Source organism: Chrysemys picta, chromosome 3 (genome assembly GCF_011386835.1).
Source record: "Chrysemys picta bellii isolate R12L10 chromosome 3, ASM1138683v2, whole genome shotgun sequence".
In the NCBI taxonomy this organism is placed as follows: Eukaryota; Metazoa; Chordata; order Testudines; family Emydidae; genus Chrysemys; species Chrysemys picta.
In genome coordinates, this window is record NC_088793.1 from 65,005,416 (window position 1) to 65,018,736 (window position 13,321).

Consider the following 13,321-nt stretch of genomic DNA (forward strand, 5'->3'; position numbering starts at 1 on the left):
GTTAATTAAATAAAACTATGAAATTAATTAAAATCATATATTAAATTATTTTTCTATAATAAAATGTGAACATTCTTTCACCTCCACAGAAATGAGAAATGCAAGCATTTTAGCAAAAGAATTAAAAATGTCCTTGTCCTGTTTCACTCTAGCTTCAGCAACTACTGCAATTGTCTGCTGAAATTAGTTTTGTCATTTCCCACAGCAATACTCAGCAGTGAATCACAGTAGAAGGACAGCAGTGAATCACTTCAGAAACAATACCCTGGAAGAACTGTGTTTCTTCTTTTTTAAGCAATGGTAGAATATAGTTTTCGCAAACATCAATGCAATATCAAGACACTAAATCTTTCTGCAATGATAATTATATCCTACACCTAGGACTTGTATACATTAGAAAGGGTTTACTTGTAGAGATATTTCAGTAAACTACACTGGAAAACTCCCTTCGTGGAGACACAACTTTTAGCTGCAGAAGAGTTCTTTCCCAATGTAGCTTATACCAGTTCCCCAAACAAAATAATCAATACAGTCGAAAGGACACTTTGCTGGTTCACTCTAGGACTTTTGCTGGCATAGTTATGGTGGTTAGGAGTGTCATTTTTTTTTCACACTCCTAACCAACATATGTATGCTGGCAAAACTTTTAAGCAAAGACCAGGCCTGCAGCTCGTAAATTGCCCTTACCTGGCATGCAGAACTGCCTTTGACATCATTAGCATTCTACCACAAATCAAGGACATTATCTTATAACACAGACCATAAAGCCATCGATCCTAAACATTTAAAGGCAATGAAAATTAATATTTCAGTACAGCCACTTAAACCCAAGCTGGGATACCGAGAGCCTGATGCTGATTTTAAAACTAGTGTAGCGCCACTTAACGTCAATGGAGTTACTCCTAGCTTGCACTGTTGTAAGTGAGATCCTTATCGGACTCCAATACTTTAAAGCACAGTGGTAAAGTTACACGTCTATGTTGTGCCAGAATAAAAACTGGACTGGCTGAATTCAGTAAAAAAGGGATTAAACTAAAATGTTCTTTTGTCACTCCATCAAATCAACAGTGGTTTAAACTGTGCAATATAAACAACTTTGATGGATAGAGTGATTTGCTGATACCCTTCCATGGAAATCTGAAAAAAAATGATCAAGGCAAAGCCTGAAATAATAAACCGTTGGGATTCCAAACCTTATACAAAATCTGATTAAGTTTATATCAAACTATATTTTATTAAATACACTACAATAGTTTCTTCTCTAAGCCTTATTACACTGATGTAAATTTTGAGTAATGCTATTGAGATCAATGAAGTTACTGCAGATTTACACCAGAGAAGCTGAGAACTAAATTTGGACCATTTTGTACAGTATAAATTCCATAGTCAGTACTATTGAGTTAAGTAAATGAATTGTGCAAGAACCCTTCATAGGATGTTGGTTATAGTCAAAGGATGTGGTACTAAAATATTTAGCTATCAAACCCTAAAGGAAATTCAAATAAAGTTCCATTCCCGCTCAAAGATGACTGAGCTTTTCTGTTTAGATTTTAATACAGACCAGAGGCTATAAGGCAACTAAAGTAAAAGACCAGTCATAAAGTTGCCATAAAAGCATAACTCTATATAATGAGCGGATTGATTTTTATGATATTTGGCCTATCGCATTTATTTTATTTTCCTCTCTTAATTGACTTTAGTTCTTGAATTAAGTAAGACTTTTCAAGCACCCTGTATAAGGTCTGTTCAATTAATGAGAATGTTACTCACATTAACTATAGACCCAGGAAATCATTAAGTGACAAAGAGCAGTGTTGTTGAATTTATGTACTTGTCAAGAATGCAGGTAGATAAGGAATTAGGTGGCAAAACAGTATTTATAGCTTTGAAATTTGACTTGACAGCTTGGGAAAGTAAACTAATGTAGACTGCATTGAGACAGTGGCCTCTATTCACTGGAGACAGTTTAAATAATTTCCCTTGAGTGAATCTATGTTTTTGAGGATGGGTAACTCTGGAGTTGGGCTTAATGGTTGGGCACATCAAAATAACCAGGCAATATTTATAATTACTTGTTTCACTGCAGCACCTAGGAGCCCCAACTGAGGTCAGAGCCCCATTGCATGAGGCTTTGTTCTCTCTCTCTCACACACACACACACACACACACACACACACACACACACACACACACACACACACACACACACACACACACTAAGAGGCAATCCTTGTCCTGAAATAAATTATAATCTAAATTGACAAAACAAAGAGGGGCAAAAACAGGTACAGAGAGGTGAGGAGACTTTTGCTAGATCACGCAGCAGGTTAGAGAAGACTTTTAAAAAAAAATCTGAGGAAACAGCAGAGAAAGGAGTGAAGATTTTAAAAAGCTAGGAGGAGGCGGGGAAGAGAAGGGAGAGGATGGGAGGGTGACAGAAAGGTGAGGGGGAAAGGATGACAAAAAGGAAAAGTGAAGAAAAGGAAGAAAGAAAAAGAAGGAAGCAGAAAAAGATGGGGAAGGAAACAGGAAATGTTTGGAGGGAAAGAAGAAGGAAAGGAAAGAAGAGAAAGTGAAAAGGTAGGAAGATGAGGGAGGGAAAGGTTAAGGTGAAAAAGAGAAGGGCTAAGGAAAAATGAAGGATCCCTCAACTAGCTCTTCTTTTAATGTTAGCTTCATTTCTTGTTCCTCCCTATTTATCCATTTTTATTCCTCACTTTATATGCTTGCAGCAAGGGAAAGATATTGTGTTTGAGAATGAACATGCCAGACTTTTAAATCTATTTTAAAAAGAACTTAAACTATGACGCTTAAAGCACTAAAGAACAATTCATCTAGATCCAGAAGTTTTATTTACCTAACGAAAATTGAAACATTTTCAAATTAATTTTCAACAGATATATTACCATAAAACCTGTACAGAACTGTCAGTTACACCTCTGATAATCCATTGCTCAAATAAAATACATTCCATGTAAGTGCCAACTAAGTACTGGGAAACATGCCAAACCACAAACATATGATATTGTATATGTATATTTTTTACAGTGTAAAGAAGAAGAAACACTCCTAGATTTAAGACTATATTATTAGGGAAAGAGGCTACAATTGCCAAAAGTGAGATTATTTACCTTCTGCAGTAACTGGAGTTCTTTGAGATGTTTGTCCCTATGGGTTCTCCAGGAATATACACACCCATGCATGAGTGGAGATTTCTGGCAGCAGTGCCCATTCGGTCTGCCCATGCATCTTAGCTATCCTCGTGCCCCATACCAAGGGTATATAGGGCTGTGACAGACTAACCATTCTTAGTTCCTTCTCTAATGCAAAGAAGCACTGAGATGTGATGCCAAAGCAGAGGGGAAGGAAGGTGAGTAATAGAGCTCCCAGAGGGACAAACATCTCAAAGAACTTCAGTTAGTGTACAAGGTCAGTAACCATTCGTTCTTCATGTAATATCACTATGAGTGCTCCATTTCAGGTGACTCCCAAGCAGTCCTCCTCAGAGAAGGTGGGCACTTTGGAGTAGGATAACTGATTGACGAATAGGAGACCCAAATTTGCTCAGGATCCATGTGCCAAAGAATAGTTCTTTGAGAATGTGCGGATGGAGGCCCATGTGGCAGCTTTGCAAATTTCTGCAATAGGAGCATCTTTTAGTAGGGCAACAGAGGTGGACTGAGATCTGGTGGAATCGGCTATAAACCTAGGAGGGCATGGGTTGTTAGCAGCTTCATAACAGGACAGAATAAAGCCAGAAACCCATTTGGAAAATCTTTGGGAGGACAGCCTTTGTACACTTCCTGTTGGTAGCAGTGGTGAAAAGATCTACTTCTGGGAAACACCAGGTGAGAACTAGCCATTTGAATATGGAGTTGCTGAGATTCCGTCCATAATCATGTGAGAAGTGTTGGCTGAGACCATTGGGTACGGTGTTTTGGAGACCAGGTAGGTAAATAGCTGAGACGCGGATGTTCTGAGTTATACACCACTTCCATAATTTTATTGCTTCTACATGAAAGGAAGGTGATCTCACTCCTTCCTGATGATCTACATAGTACATATTTGCGCTGTTGTCTGCCATTGCTTGGATGGATTGTCCCTTGATCATAGGAAGGACATATGATGGCCTTGAGTTCCAGAAGATTGATATAGAAAACAGATTCCTGGATGGTCCACCTACCCTTAATAGTATGCTCCTGAAGATGAGCTACCCATCCTAGAAAGGAATGTGTCTGAAACTGTGGTGATGGTGGGAGGGAGATGGCTGGATTGATGAAGGGGACCTCTGAGCAGACGTTGCCTAGATTCTTCTATCAGTTGAGGAAAACTAGCATGTGGTGAGGTATGGAGAGTAGCTTGTTTAAACTGTCTCCTGGAAGTATAAACTGTTCTGAAGCAGGCTCGGACAGAGTGGAGGTGTAGCCAGGTGTGTAGAATGACAAAGTTGCATGCTGCCATATGACTTGGAAGCTGCAGGCAGAACCCGGCAGTGATCTGATGGCTCATTTGGACTTATGTAACCAAATTTGTCAGAGTAAGAAGCTTGTCCTCTGGTACATAAGCTCTCGAAGTTGTAGCATCCAGGATAGCTCCTATGAACTCTATTCACGGAACAGATAATAGAGAATGCTTGTTGGCAATGAGCTGAAGTCCTCGTATGCTAAATAGAGTCATAGCCCGCTTGATGGTAACTTGAACTTGGATGTGAGAGCATCTGTGGAGTAGCCAATTATTGAGTTAGGGGAAGACAATCATTCCTCATCGACGAAGCTGGGTGGTCCTCTATTATCAAATTTATGTTCCCCATGTAGGTTCTTGTGTTCTGAGATCAAATCACCATTAACCTTCTCTTTCACAAACTAAAAAGATTAAGTTCCTGAGTCTATCACTATAAGGCATGTTTTCTAATCAATTTCATAGCTCTTCTCTGAGTTCTCTCCAATTTTTCAACATCCTTCTTGAAGCATGAACACCAGAGCTGGACTCTGTATTCTGCTAGCAGTTGTACCAATGCTAAATACAGAGGAAATTTGATCTTCCAGCTCCTACTCAATATTCCCCTGCCTATACATACCAGGAGTGCATTAACTCTTTTGGCCATAGCATCTCACTGGGAACTCATGCAGCTGATTATCTACCATGACCCAATGTCCTTCTCAGAGTCATAGCTTCACAGAATAAAGCCCCCATCCTGTAAGTATGGCCTGCGCTCTGTGTTCCTAGGTGTCTGACCTTACATTTGGCCATATTGAAATTCACATTGTTACCTTGTTCCCAACTTGCCAAATGATCTAAATCTTTCTGTAGCAGTGGCCTGTCTTCTTCATTATTTAACACTCCCCAATCTTTGTAACTGCATAACTAGTAAATATTAGTCAGGCCGAACAGCATCCGTAATATTATGTTGTAATTGTTTTGCTTTACCAGTCATAGACAAGCACCCCACTGTGCTGGGCACTGCACAAACAGAACAAAAAGACAGTTCCTGCCCTAAAGGGTTTACGATCAAAGTTTAAGACTAGAGACAATAGGTGGATGCAGACAGACAAACGGAATCCCTGTGCAGTAAATATAGTTGTTCCCACTTTTACAGAGGTGAGAACTAAAGTGTATATATGTTAAATGATTTGTCCGAGGTCAGTCAGCAAGCCAGGTTTAGAACCCAAATCCCTTGTTTTTCACAACTATTCCTAATCAGCTCAACCACTCCATGCCAATCACAAAAGTCATTTAACATCTGTGGGCCAGTTTTTCAAGCAATGGGAGCTATGTGCACTTAAATCAGATATGTGCAAGAGTGCACTTTGGAAAATCTGTCACTTTCTCCTAATTCCTCTTTGTGAAATGAAGGCATTAATATTTACTATAGGCAAAAATCAGCAAACAATAGAGGGTTATATTCACAGGTATGTGCTTATTATTCTCTATTTGCACTTTTGAATATGGGAGCTCAGAAAGATTAAGCATTGGATTGGGAATCAGGCAACCTGAGTTGTAATTCAAGCTGATACCAACTTGCTATGCATGCTCTTGGGCTAAATCACTCAACCTCTCTGAGCCCATTTTCTTAAAGTAGGGGTGTTATTCATTATTGCCACATACAGTGCCCACATTTCAAGAAGGTTGTTGATAAATTAGAGAGGGTTCAGAGAAGAGCTATGAGAATGATTAAAAGATTAGAAAAACCTGCCTTATAGTGGTAGACTCAAAGAGCTAAATCTATTTAGTTTACCAAAGAGACAGTTAAGAGATGATTTGATTACAGTCTATAAGTACCTACATGGGGAACAAATATGGTAATTTGCTCTTCTATTTAGTAGAATACAGGAATAACATGATTCAATGACTGGAAGTTGAAGCTAGACATATTCAGACTAGAAATAAGATGTACATTTTTAACAGTGAGGATTATTAACCATTGGAACAATTTACCAATGGTTGTGATGAATTCTCCATCACTGGCAACTTTTAAAGATTAAATATTTTTCTAAAAGACATGCTCTAGGAATTACTTTGGGGAAGTTCTATGGTCTGTGTTACACAGGAGGTTGGACTGTATGACCAGCCCTTCTGGCCTTGGAATCTATGAATGTGCATGTGTGAAAACATATTCCATTTTCACAACTGCTAATAATCATGTTAAGCACTCTTTTCATGATCTGTGGTGTGTGTGTATATACACACACACACACACACACCACAGATCATGAAAAGAGTATTTAACATGATTATTAGCAGTTGTGCATATACACACACACATACACGATATGTATAAGATGATTCAGAATTACCATTGCTTGCCACATTCACACATAATCACTTGCCTTTATGATATTCGCCTGTCTTGCAGCTAGAAGTATGGGAAATTCTCATATTCAAACTAAGTCGTATTTTCTTGTTCCTCTATATGGACTTTTCACATGGTTATATGCTCTCTATGTCCTTTTATAGGAACAGTACATGCCTCTTTAAACTCAGAAGTAATTTTCAAAGACTAGCAGCTAAATTGTGCTATAAAAATGTGCACATATAGTTATTGCACTGCAAAACCTCCAATTGTGCATGCAGATTAGGTAATAGCATGTAGATCAGATGCTTAATTGTACAATTACTCATTCTGCTAAGGGGGGTCTTGAAATTTTGCAGGGGTAATTGAAGCACCAATCTCAGAAAGGCTATAAATCATAGAATATTAGGGTTGGAAGAGACCTCAGGAGGTCATCTAGTCCAACCCCCTGCTCAAGAAAAGAGGTGTGGGCACCACACCGTTCCTTTGCAATTCATTGTTTATTTTTCGAGGTAAGAGGTATTAAAAAAAGCAGTATGCTCTAAGCACTAAACACAATTCTACATCTTCAGGTAAATAAGACTAATAGCAGCAATTATGTTCTAAACATAAAGACCCTGAAATAACAATCAGTGAATATATTTGAACCCTTTATATTTATTTCAAAGCAAATTACAAACAAAATGTAAAACATTTCCACAGAAATAAAACGCAAAATGCAATTACAAATTATAATCTCTAGTTGTTCTCTTTATTCACAGAGCCTTTTGGGTAGTGTAAAAAGACTTTGTAATTCCAATTGCAAAACAGCTTGTGCAAATGTTATGAAGTTAAATAAAAAGGGTTAAGCAATAAAATCTCATGATGGACAAGCTCCCTACATTTTCCAGTCCTCTCATGTTTGTTTACTACTGTCCAGTGTGTGGCAATTACTAACCCACTCCTACAGATAAGAAAGAAAACATTTTCACACCTAGGACCCCGAAATATTCATACTGGATCAGTATTAAGTTATTCAGCACAATGATTTTATGATGTTGTGAAGAACTATTGGACATTCACCTGTACAGTCTGGTAGTAGATGATCAGTTGACTGGGCTGTAATGTAAGAAATCAAATAAGATGTAAGCAGGGAGAGGGGAGTGAAGTAAAAGCCTGATGGAATATTATTATGCCAGGCAGCCTGGGTTCAAGGATCCACTTACTAGTCTGTGCTACTGAGGTCTTGTGTGCTGCCTGCAGTGATGCCTATGGTTCAAGTATATGTAAAGCTCTCTGAGCAATAATTCCAGAGTTGTCAAGGTAATGGAAGCTTTTAGCTAGAGTCCTTGGTATCTGGTTAAGCACACATTTCATTGCTCCTGCTGGAATGACACACAAAATGTTTGGATTCTGTGGAATGTGCCATGAAATCTCAGCCTCAAAACTATTAGGATCAATTTGAATGAGTACGTGAAAGTGACGGGAAGCTATTGCTTTAAAGAAGTCAGTCCATAGAGTTCACAGGGCAGGAAGACAGAAAGAAGATGGAAATCATGACAAAAAACAGGCAACGGTTGCTTAACATTTTTGTTTTACCAATAAAAAGAAGAGCAGAGCAGTCATGACAAGAGACATTCAGCTAAAACGGTGCCATATGGTTTTGAAACCTCACTCCTCCCATTCCGGGGGGGGGGGAGGATCAGCCACCTCCGTGGCATTGTTTTGTTCCTGAATGATTTATTTAAAAAAAAAATCTTATTACAAATAAAACTGTATTTGAGCTGTATTATTTGGCATTATCTCAGAGGCAGAATGGCCTTGTTTAATGTCAGCTATTAAGAGATGTCATCTGCATGCATTTTTTGGAACATCACAGGTTTAGAGGGTGTCAAAGAGGAAGGATGTATTCTGCATATGTCTAACCACAGTGTTATGGCAATATTACTGCCTCAGTCTTCGGAGGGTCTTCCACTCAGAAACTAGCTGGACCACTGCTCCTTTTGTGTAGGTCTGAAATACAGTGTGTTCTCACTCCGACAAAGTCAAGGCTTCATATAAACAGGTTTGTCTAATTTGGTTTACCAGGGGAGTGGAAGAAAATGGAAGTTTCACTAGAATCCTTAAAGTGAGACTATTACTATTGAAAACTTTGAAACTATCCATCCACTTAATATTTATCACAGAAATCCATCAGTCTTTAAAAAAATCATGATCACACTGAATGAAATCCCACAAGACAATCAAAAGCAAAGCAAAATAAGATTTCACTCCTCTTCAATGACAAATACATCTTACGTGGAAAATTAGAACAGAAACTGCAAGTATGTTTGATTTAAGAAACATTTGATTCTACCAATATAGCAATGCTATTTTGTAAAAACAAAACAAAAAACTGTATTAAAATGAGATCAGATGAAAGCAAGAGAAAAGACAAGTAAATTCCAGTGCCGAAGAGCCTGTAGCCGATGAACGAGTTCATACATATTACATAGCTATTTGCCCTTGGCCAGAAAAATCTATCATCTTATTTGTTACCAAATATTTGTATTTCTCTCATAGCCCCAGTCTTTTTCCTTAGTCCTATAAGGAAGATGCAATGGGGTGCTGAGTGTGTTACATTGCTTCTATTTCCATGGTAACATTCAGTGATGATATGAACAAAGGAGTATGACTTTTTCTGTAGGATCTAGTAGGAAGGAGAGGTAGAGTAGTGAAAGGCTCTAATTTAAGCACATATCTGTAATAATAGTGAAACACACTCTGAGCAAAATCCCATCCCTAACATCCTGAGTAACTAGATGGTATATTGTGGGGAGCCACTTGGGCCTTACAGAGGAAAAAAATCTGAGGATGTTTGTCCTGTTTCCTTAAATCTGTAACAGGAAGCCAGGTAGGTTATGGCCTGAGGAAGGTACTAGGCAGAAGCTGTACAGTGAAGCAGAGGGAGACAGAATAACTTTAGGGATAATACTCTTCACTATTGTAATGAAGTTTAATTGCTAACACATACTGGAGCAAAATGAGACCTAAACTGTCTTCCCAAAGGCAGGCTGTTTTTGAATTGTTTTTAACAGATTATCTGGATCTGGGATAAAGGACAAGGGTTCTGTTTTGAGGACCTAAAGCTGACCAGATACCCAATACTATCATGTTTTCACATAGGTACTGGAACTAGGGGAGCGGCAAAACCCCCTGGCTTGAAGTGGCTTCCATCATATGCAGGGTTTAGAGTTTAGTTCAATGGCTCTCAGCACCCCCACTATACACATTGTTCCAGCACCCCTGTATTTCCAAGTCAACCGCTGTTACAGTGCATACCAGCAGTTATGCTCTTAGCACAGTAACTGCAGTAGCACACAGGAGTTTGGTTGGCCATAGTACATGTTCCAGATGGCTGAGTCCAGCTACACTCAAAAGAGAAAGAAGAACAGGAGTACTTGTGGCACCTTAGAGACTAACAAATTTATTAGAGCATAAGCTTTCGTGGACTACAGCCCACTTCTTCTTCTTATGCATCCGAAGAAGTGGGCTGTAGTCCACGAAAGCTTATGCTCTAATAAATTTGTTAGTCTCTAAGGTGCCACAAGTACTCCTGTTCTTCTTTTTGCGGATACAGACTAACATGGCTGCTATTCTGAAACCTGTCAAAAGAGAAAGAGAATGTTTGGGAAGAAAATGGGTGTGGTATTCGCAAGCTTGTGATAGATCACAAAACACATGTACCTTTAACAAACAGTGAATGCACAGAGACAAGGTGCTGCGTAGATGCCAAAGATTGCCCATTCTGCACAGTGCCCATTCTGCTACTTCAATTTAGGACAGATTTGCTCCTGTAAAAAGTAAAATTTCATTTTATATAAGTTTTCCTTTTTTTGTTTATTTGTTGTTTATTTGCTTGTTTGTCTTCAAATTGGCTCCAGAGTAGGAATCTGCATAGGATGGGATTGCTTACTGATCTCAAAGCTCTAGCTGGCCAAAGGGCAACATTTTCAAAAACAGGTGCCTACTATTAGGCACTTAATGAAATGATTTCAGAGGTGCACTATCACCTGCAAGACCCACTAACTTAATTGTACCTAGGATCTTTCGGCAAGGGGAAAGATGTCTAGAGATTTCTTCCAACACACACACAGGTTTTTTTTCTTTTTTGCCCCTCAACTTTTTAAAACGTCCTCAATTTTGGAAAACTCAGAGGGGCAAAAGAAAAAATGAAAATAAGAAAAAAAATAAAGTTGTGTGTGTTAGGGGAGACTCGTAGCACATGCACTCTGGCTAAAACAAAAGTGGAGATAGGAAGGACGAATGGGGAAAAGAACAAAATGTTGCAATTTTTCAAAAATATATTTCTGAATTTTCATGACAAAAGCAAAAATAGTTCTGTTTTGAACTCTGCAAAATTGTTTCAATTTTGACATTTCAAAATTTAATCACAAGATTGGTTTTTTCCATGTTTTGACCTGTTCCAGGTATCACTTTTCTCTGTACTCTCCTACCCAGTAAAATTGGTCAAATCAGTCTATTGTAGAAACTGTGTGTTCTCTATAAAGAAGAGAGCACTCGTAGTCAGGGCCCCATTTACTTTGTGGAACAATGGGACCAAATTCTGTGGCAAAACCACCTAAGTTCTGTGACACTGTTAATGTGTTGTATTTCAGTTATGTACCCTTCATTTTCATTCCTCCCACACACCAATACACACATGACATTGGCTCATAGCTCAAAATACTCAGCTGATGTATAATTTGTCAATGATTATTTTCAGCAATTATTTTTGATGATGGATTTGGACTCGGACTTTAAGTCCAAAAGGGACCATTGTGATCATCTAGTCTGACCTGCTGCACATCTCAGGCCCAGGGCCGGCTCCAGCATTTCTGCCGCCCCAAGGCAAAAAAAAAAAAAAAAAAAAAAAAAAAGCCGCGATCGCAATCGGCGGCGGCAATTGGGGGAAAAAAAAAAAAGCCACGATCGGCAGCGGCAGTTCAGCAGCAGGTCCTTCGCTCCTAGAGGGAGTGAGGGATCTGCCGCCCCCGAATTGCCACCGGTGCCGCCCCTCTCCCTTGGCCGCCCCAAGCACCTGCTTGTTAAGCTGGTGGCTGGAGCCGGCCCTGCTCAGGCCACAGAACCTCACCCACTCACTCCTGAAATAGACACCTAACTTCTGGCTGAGATACTGAAGTCCTCAAATCATGATTTAAAGACTCCAAGTTACAGAGAATTCACCATTTACACTAATTTAAATCTGCAAGTGACACATGAAAGGCAAAACAACAACAACAACAAACAAAGGGTCTCTGCCAGTCTGACCTGGGGAAAATTTCTTCCCAGCTCCAAATATGGTGATCAGTTAGACCCTGAGCACGTCAGCAAGACTCACTGGCCAGACATCTAGGAAAGAATTCACTGTAGTAACTCAGCCATCCCCATCTACTATCTCTTCTCCAGCTATTGAAGATTTTTGCTACTAGGAGTACCAGATGAGCCACAGGCCATTGTAGGTAATTTCATCCCCTCCATTTCTTCACAGATGGACCAGCTCTCTGATCCAGCTCACAATCTCTTTTTCCCAGCCCGTGTAGGAGAAGTAATTAGAGCTGATCAACAATTGGAATTTCTGTCCTGGAGGGAAATTCCAATATTTCAAATATTGCTTTGTCCAAGATTGGAACAAAAACTTGAAATATTGAAAATTTTCCTGGAACAGAAATTCTCATAATTTTTCATTCAGAAATGTTGAAACATTTTGTTTCAACATTTCTGATCAAAATGCAAGATTTCAACATTCCTGAATTGAAATATTTTGCTTTGTTTGTTGAAATGAATTCAAATATTTTGTTTTGGAACAGTTCAATGTTAATGTGTCCTCCTGAGCAGTGCTTTGTGGGGATTGTGCTCTGGGTGACTCAAGCCCCTCCAAGGACCAGACCCCTTCACTGGACTACATCTCCCATGATGCACTGTGGTCGTGTAACTCCACATTGATTCAACCACAAGTGAAATTGTGGTGCTTCATGGGAGATTTAATCTAGGGAGAGTCTGGCCCAGAGAGGAGATGGGGCTATGGGGTACCAGGTGAACACATATTAATATCAAACTGACTCAAAACAAAATGTTTTATTTAGATTTTCCTGATGGTAAATAATTTTTTTTAATCTAAATTTTCTATAAAAAGATTAATGTTGTGAAAAATATATTTTCCAAAAAATTGACTAAATTTCCATCCAGCTGTACTTGTAATCAGCTTGAGCAGTTCATTTTTTCAGCTCCTAAGGTCTAAGCCTAGGTTCCCAGACTGGACTTTTGGGCCCTCTGTTTGCTGGCTGGAAAATGGATTCTATCTCAGATTCCCTTACCCATTTCTGCCTGATTTTATAGAACAGAGAAAGGAGCATGCATAATCCAATTAATTCCTCCTAGGGGAAGAGATTCGAAGCAAGAGCTAATTGTAAGCCAGTCTGAGAAAGGCAGGGCAAGAAAACAAAATACTAAATGCCTGGCTGCTTCCAAATAAAGAATTCTTCAGCAAAAATCTGAATTCTGTGATATCTT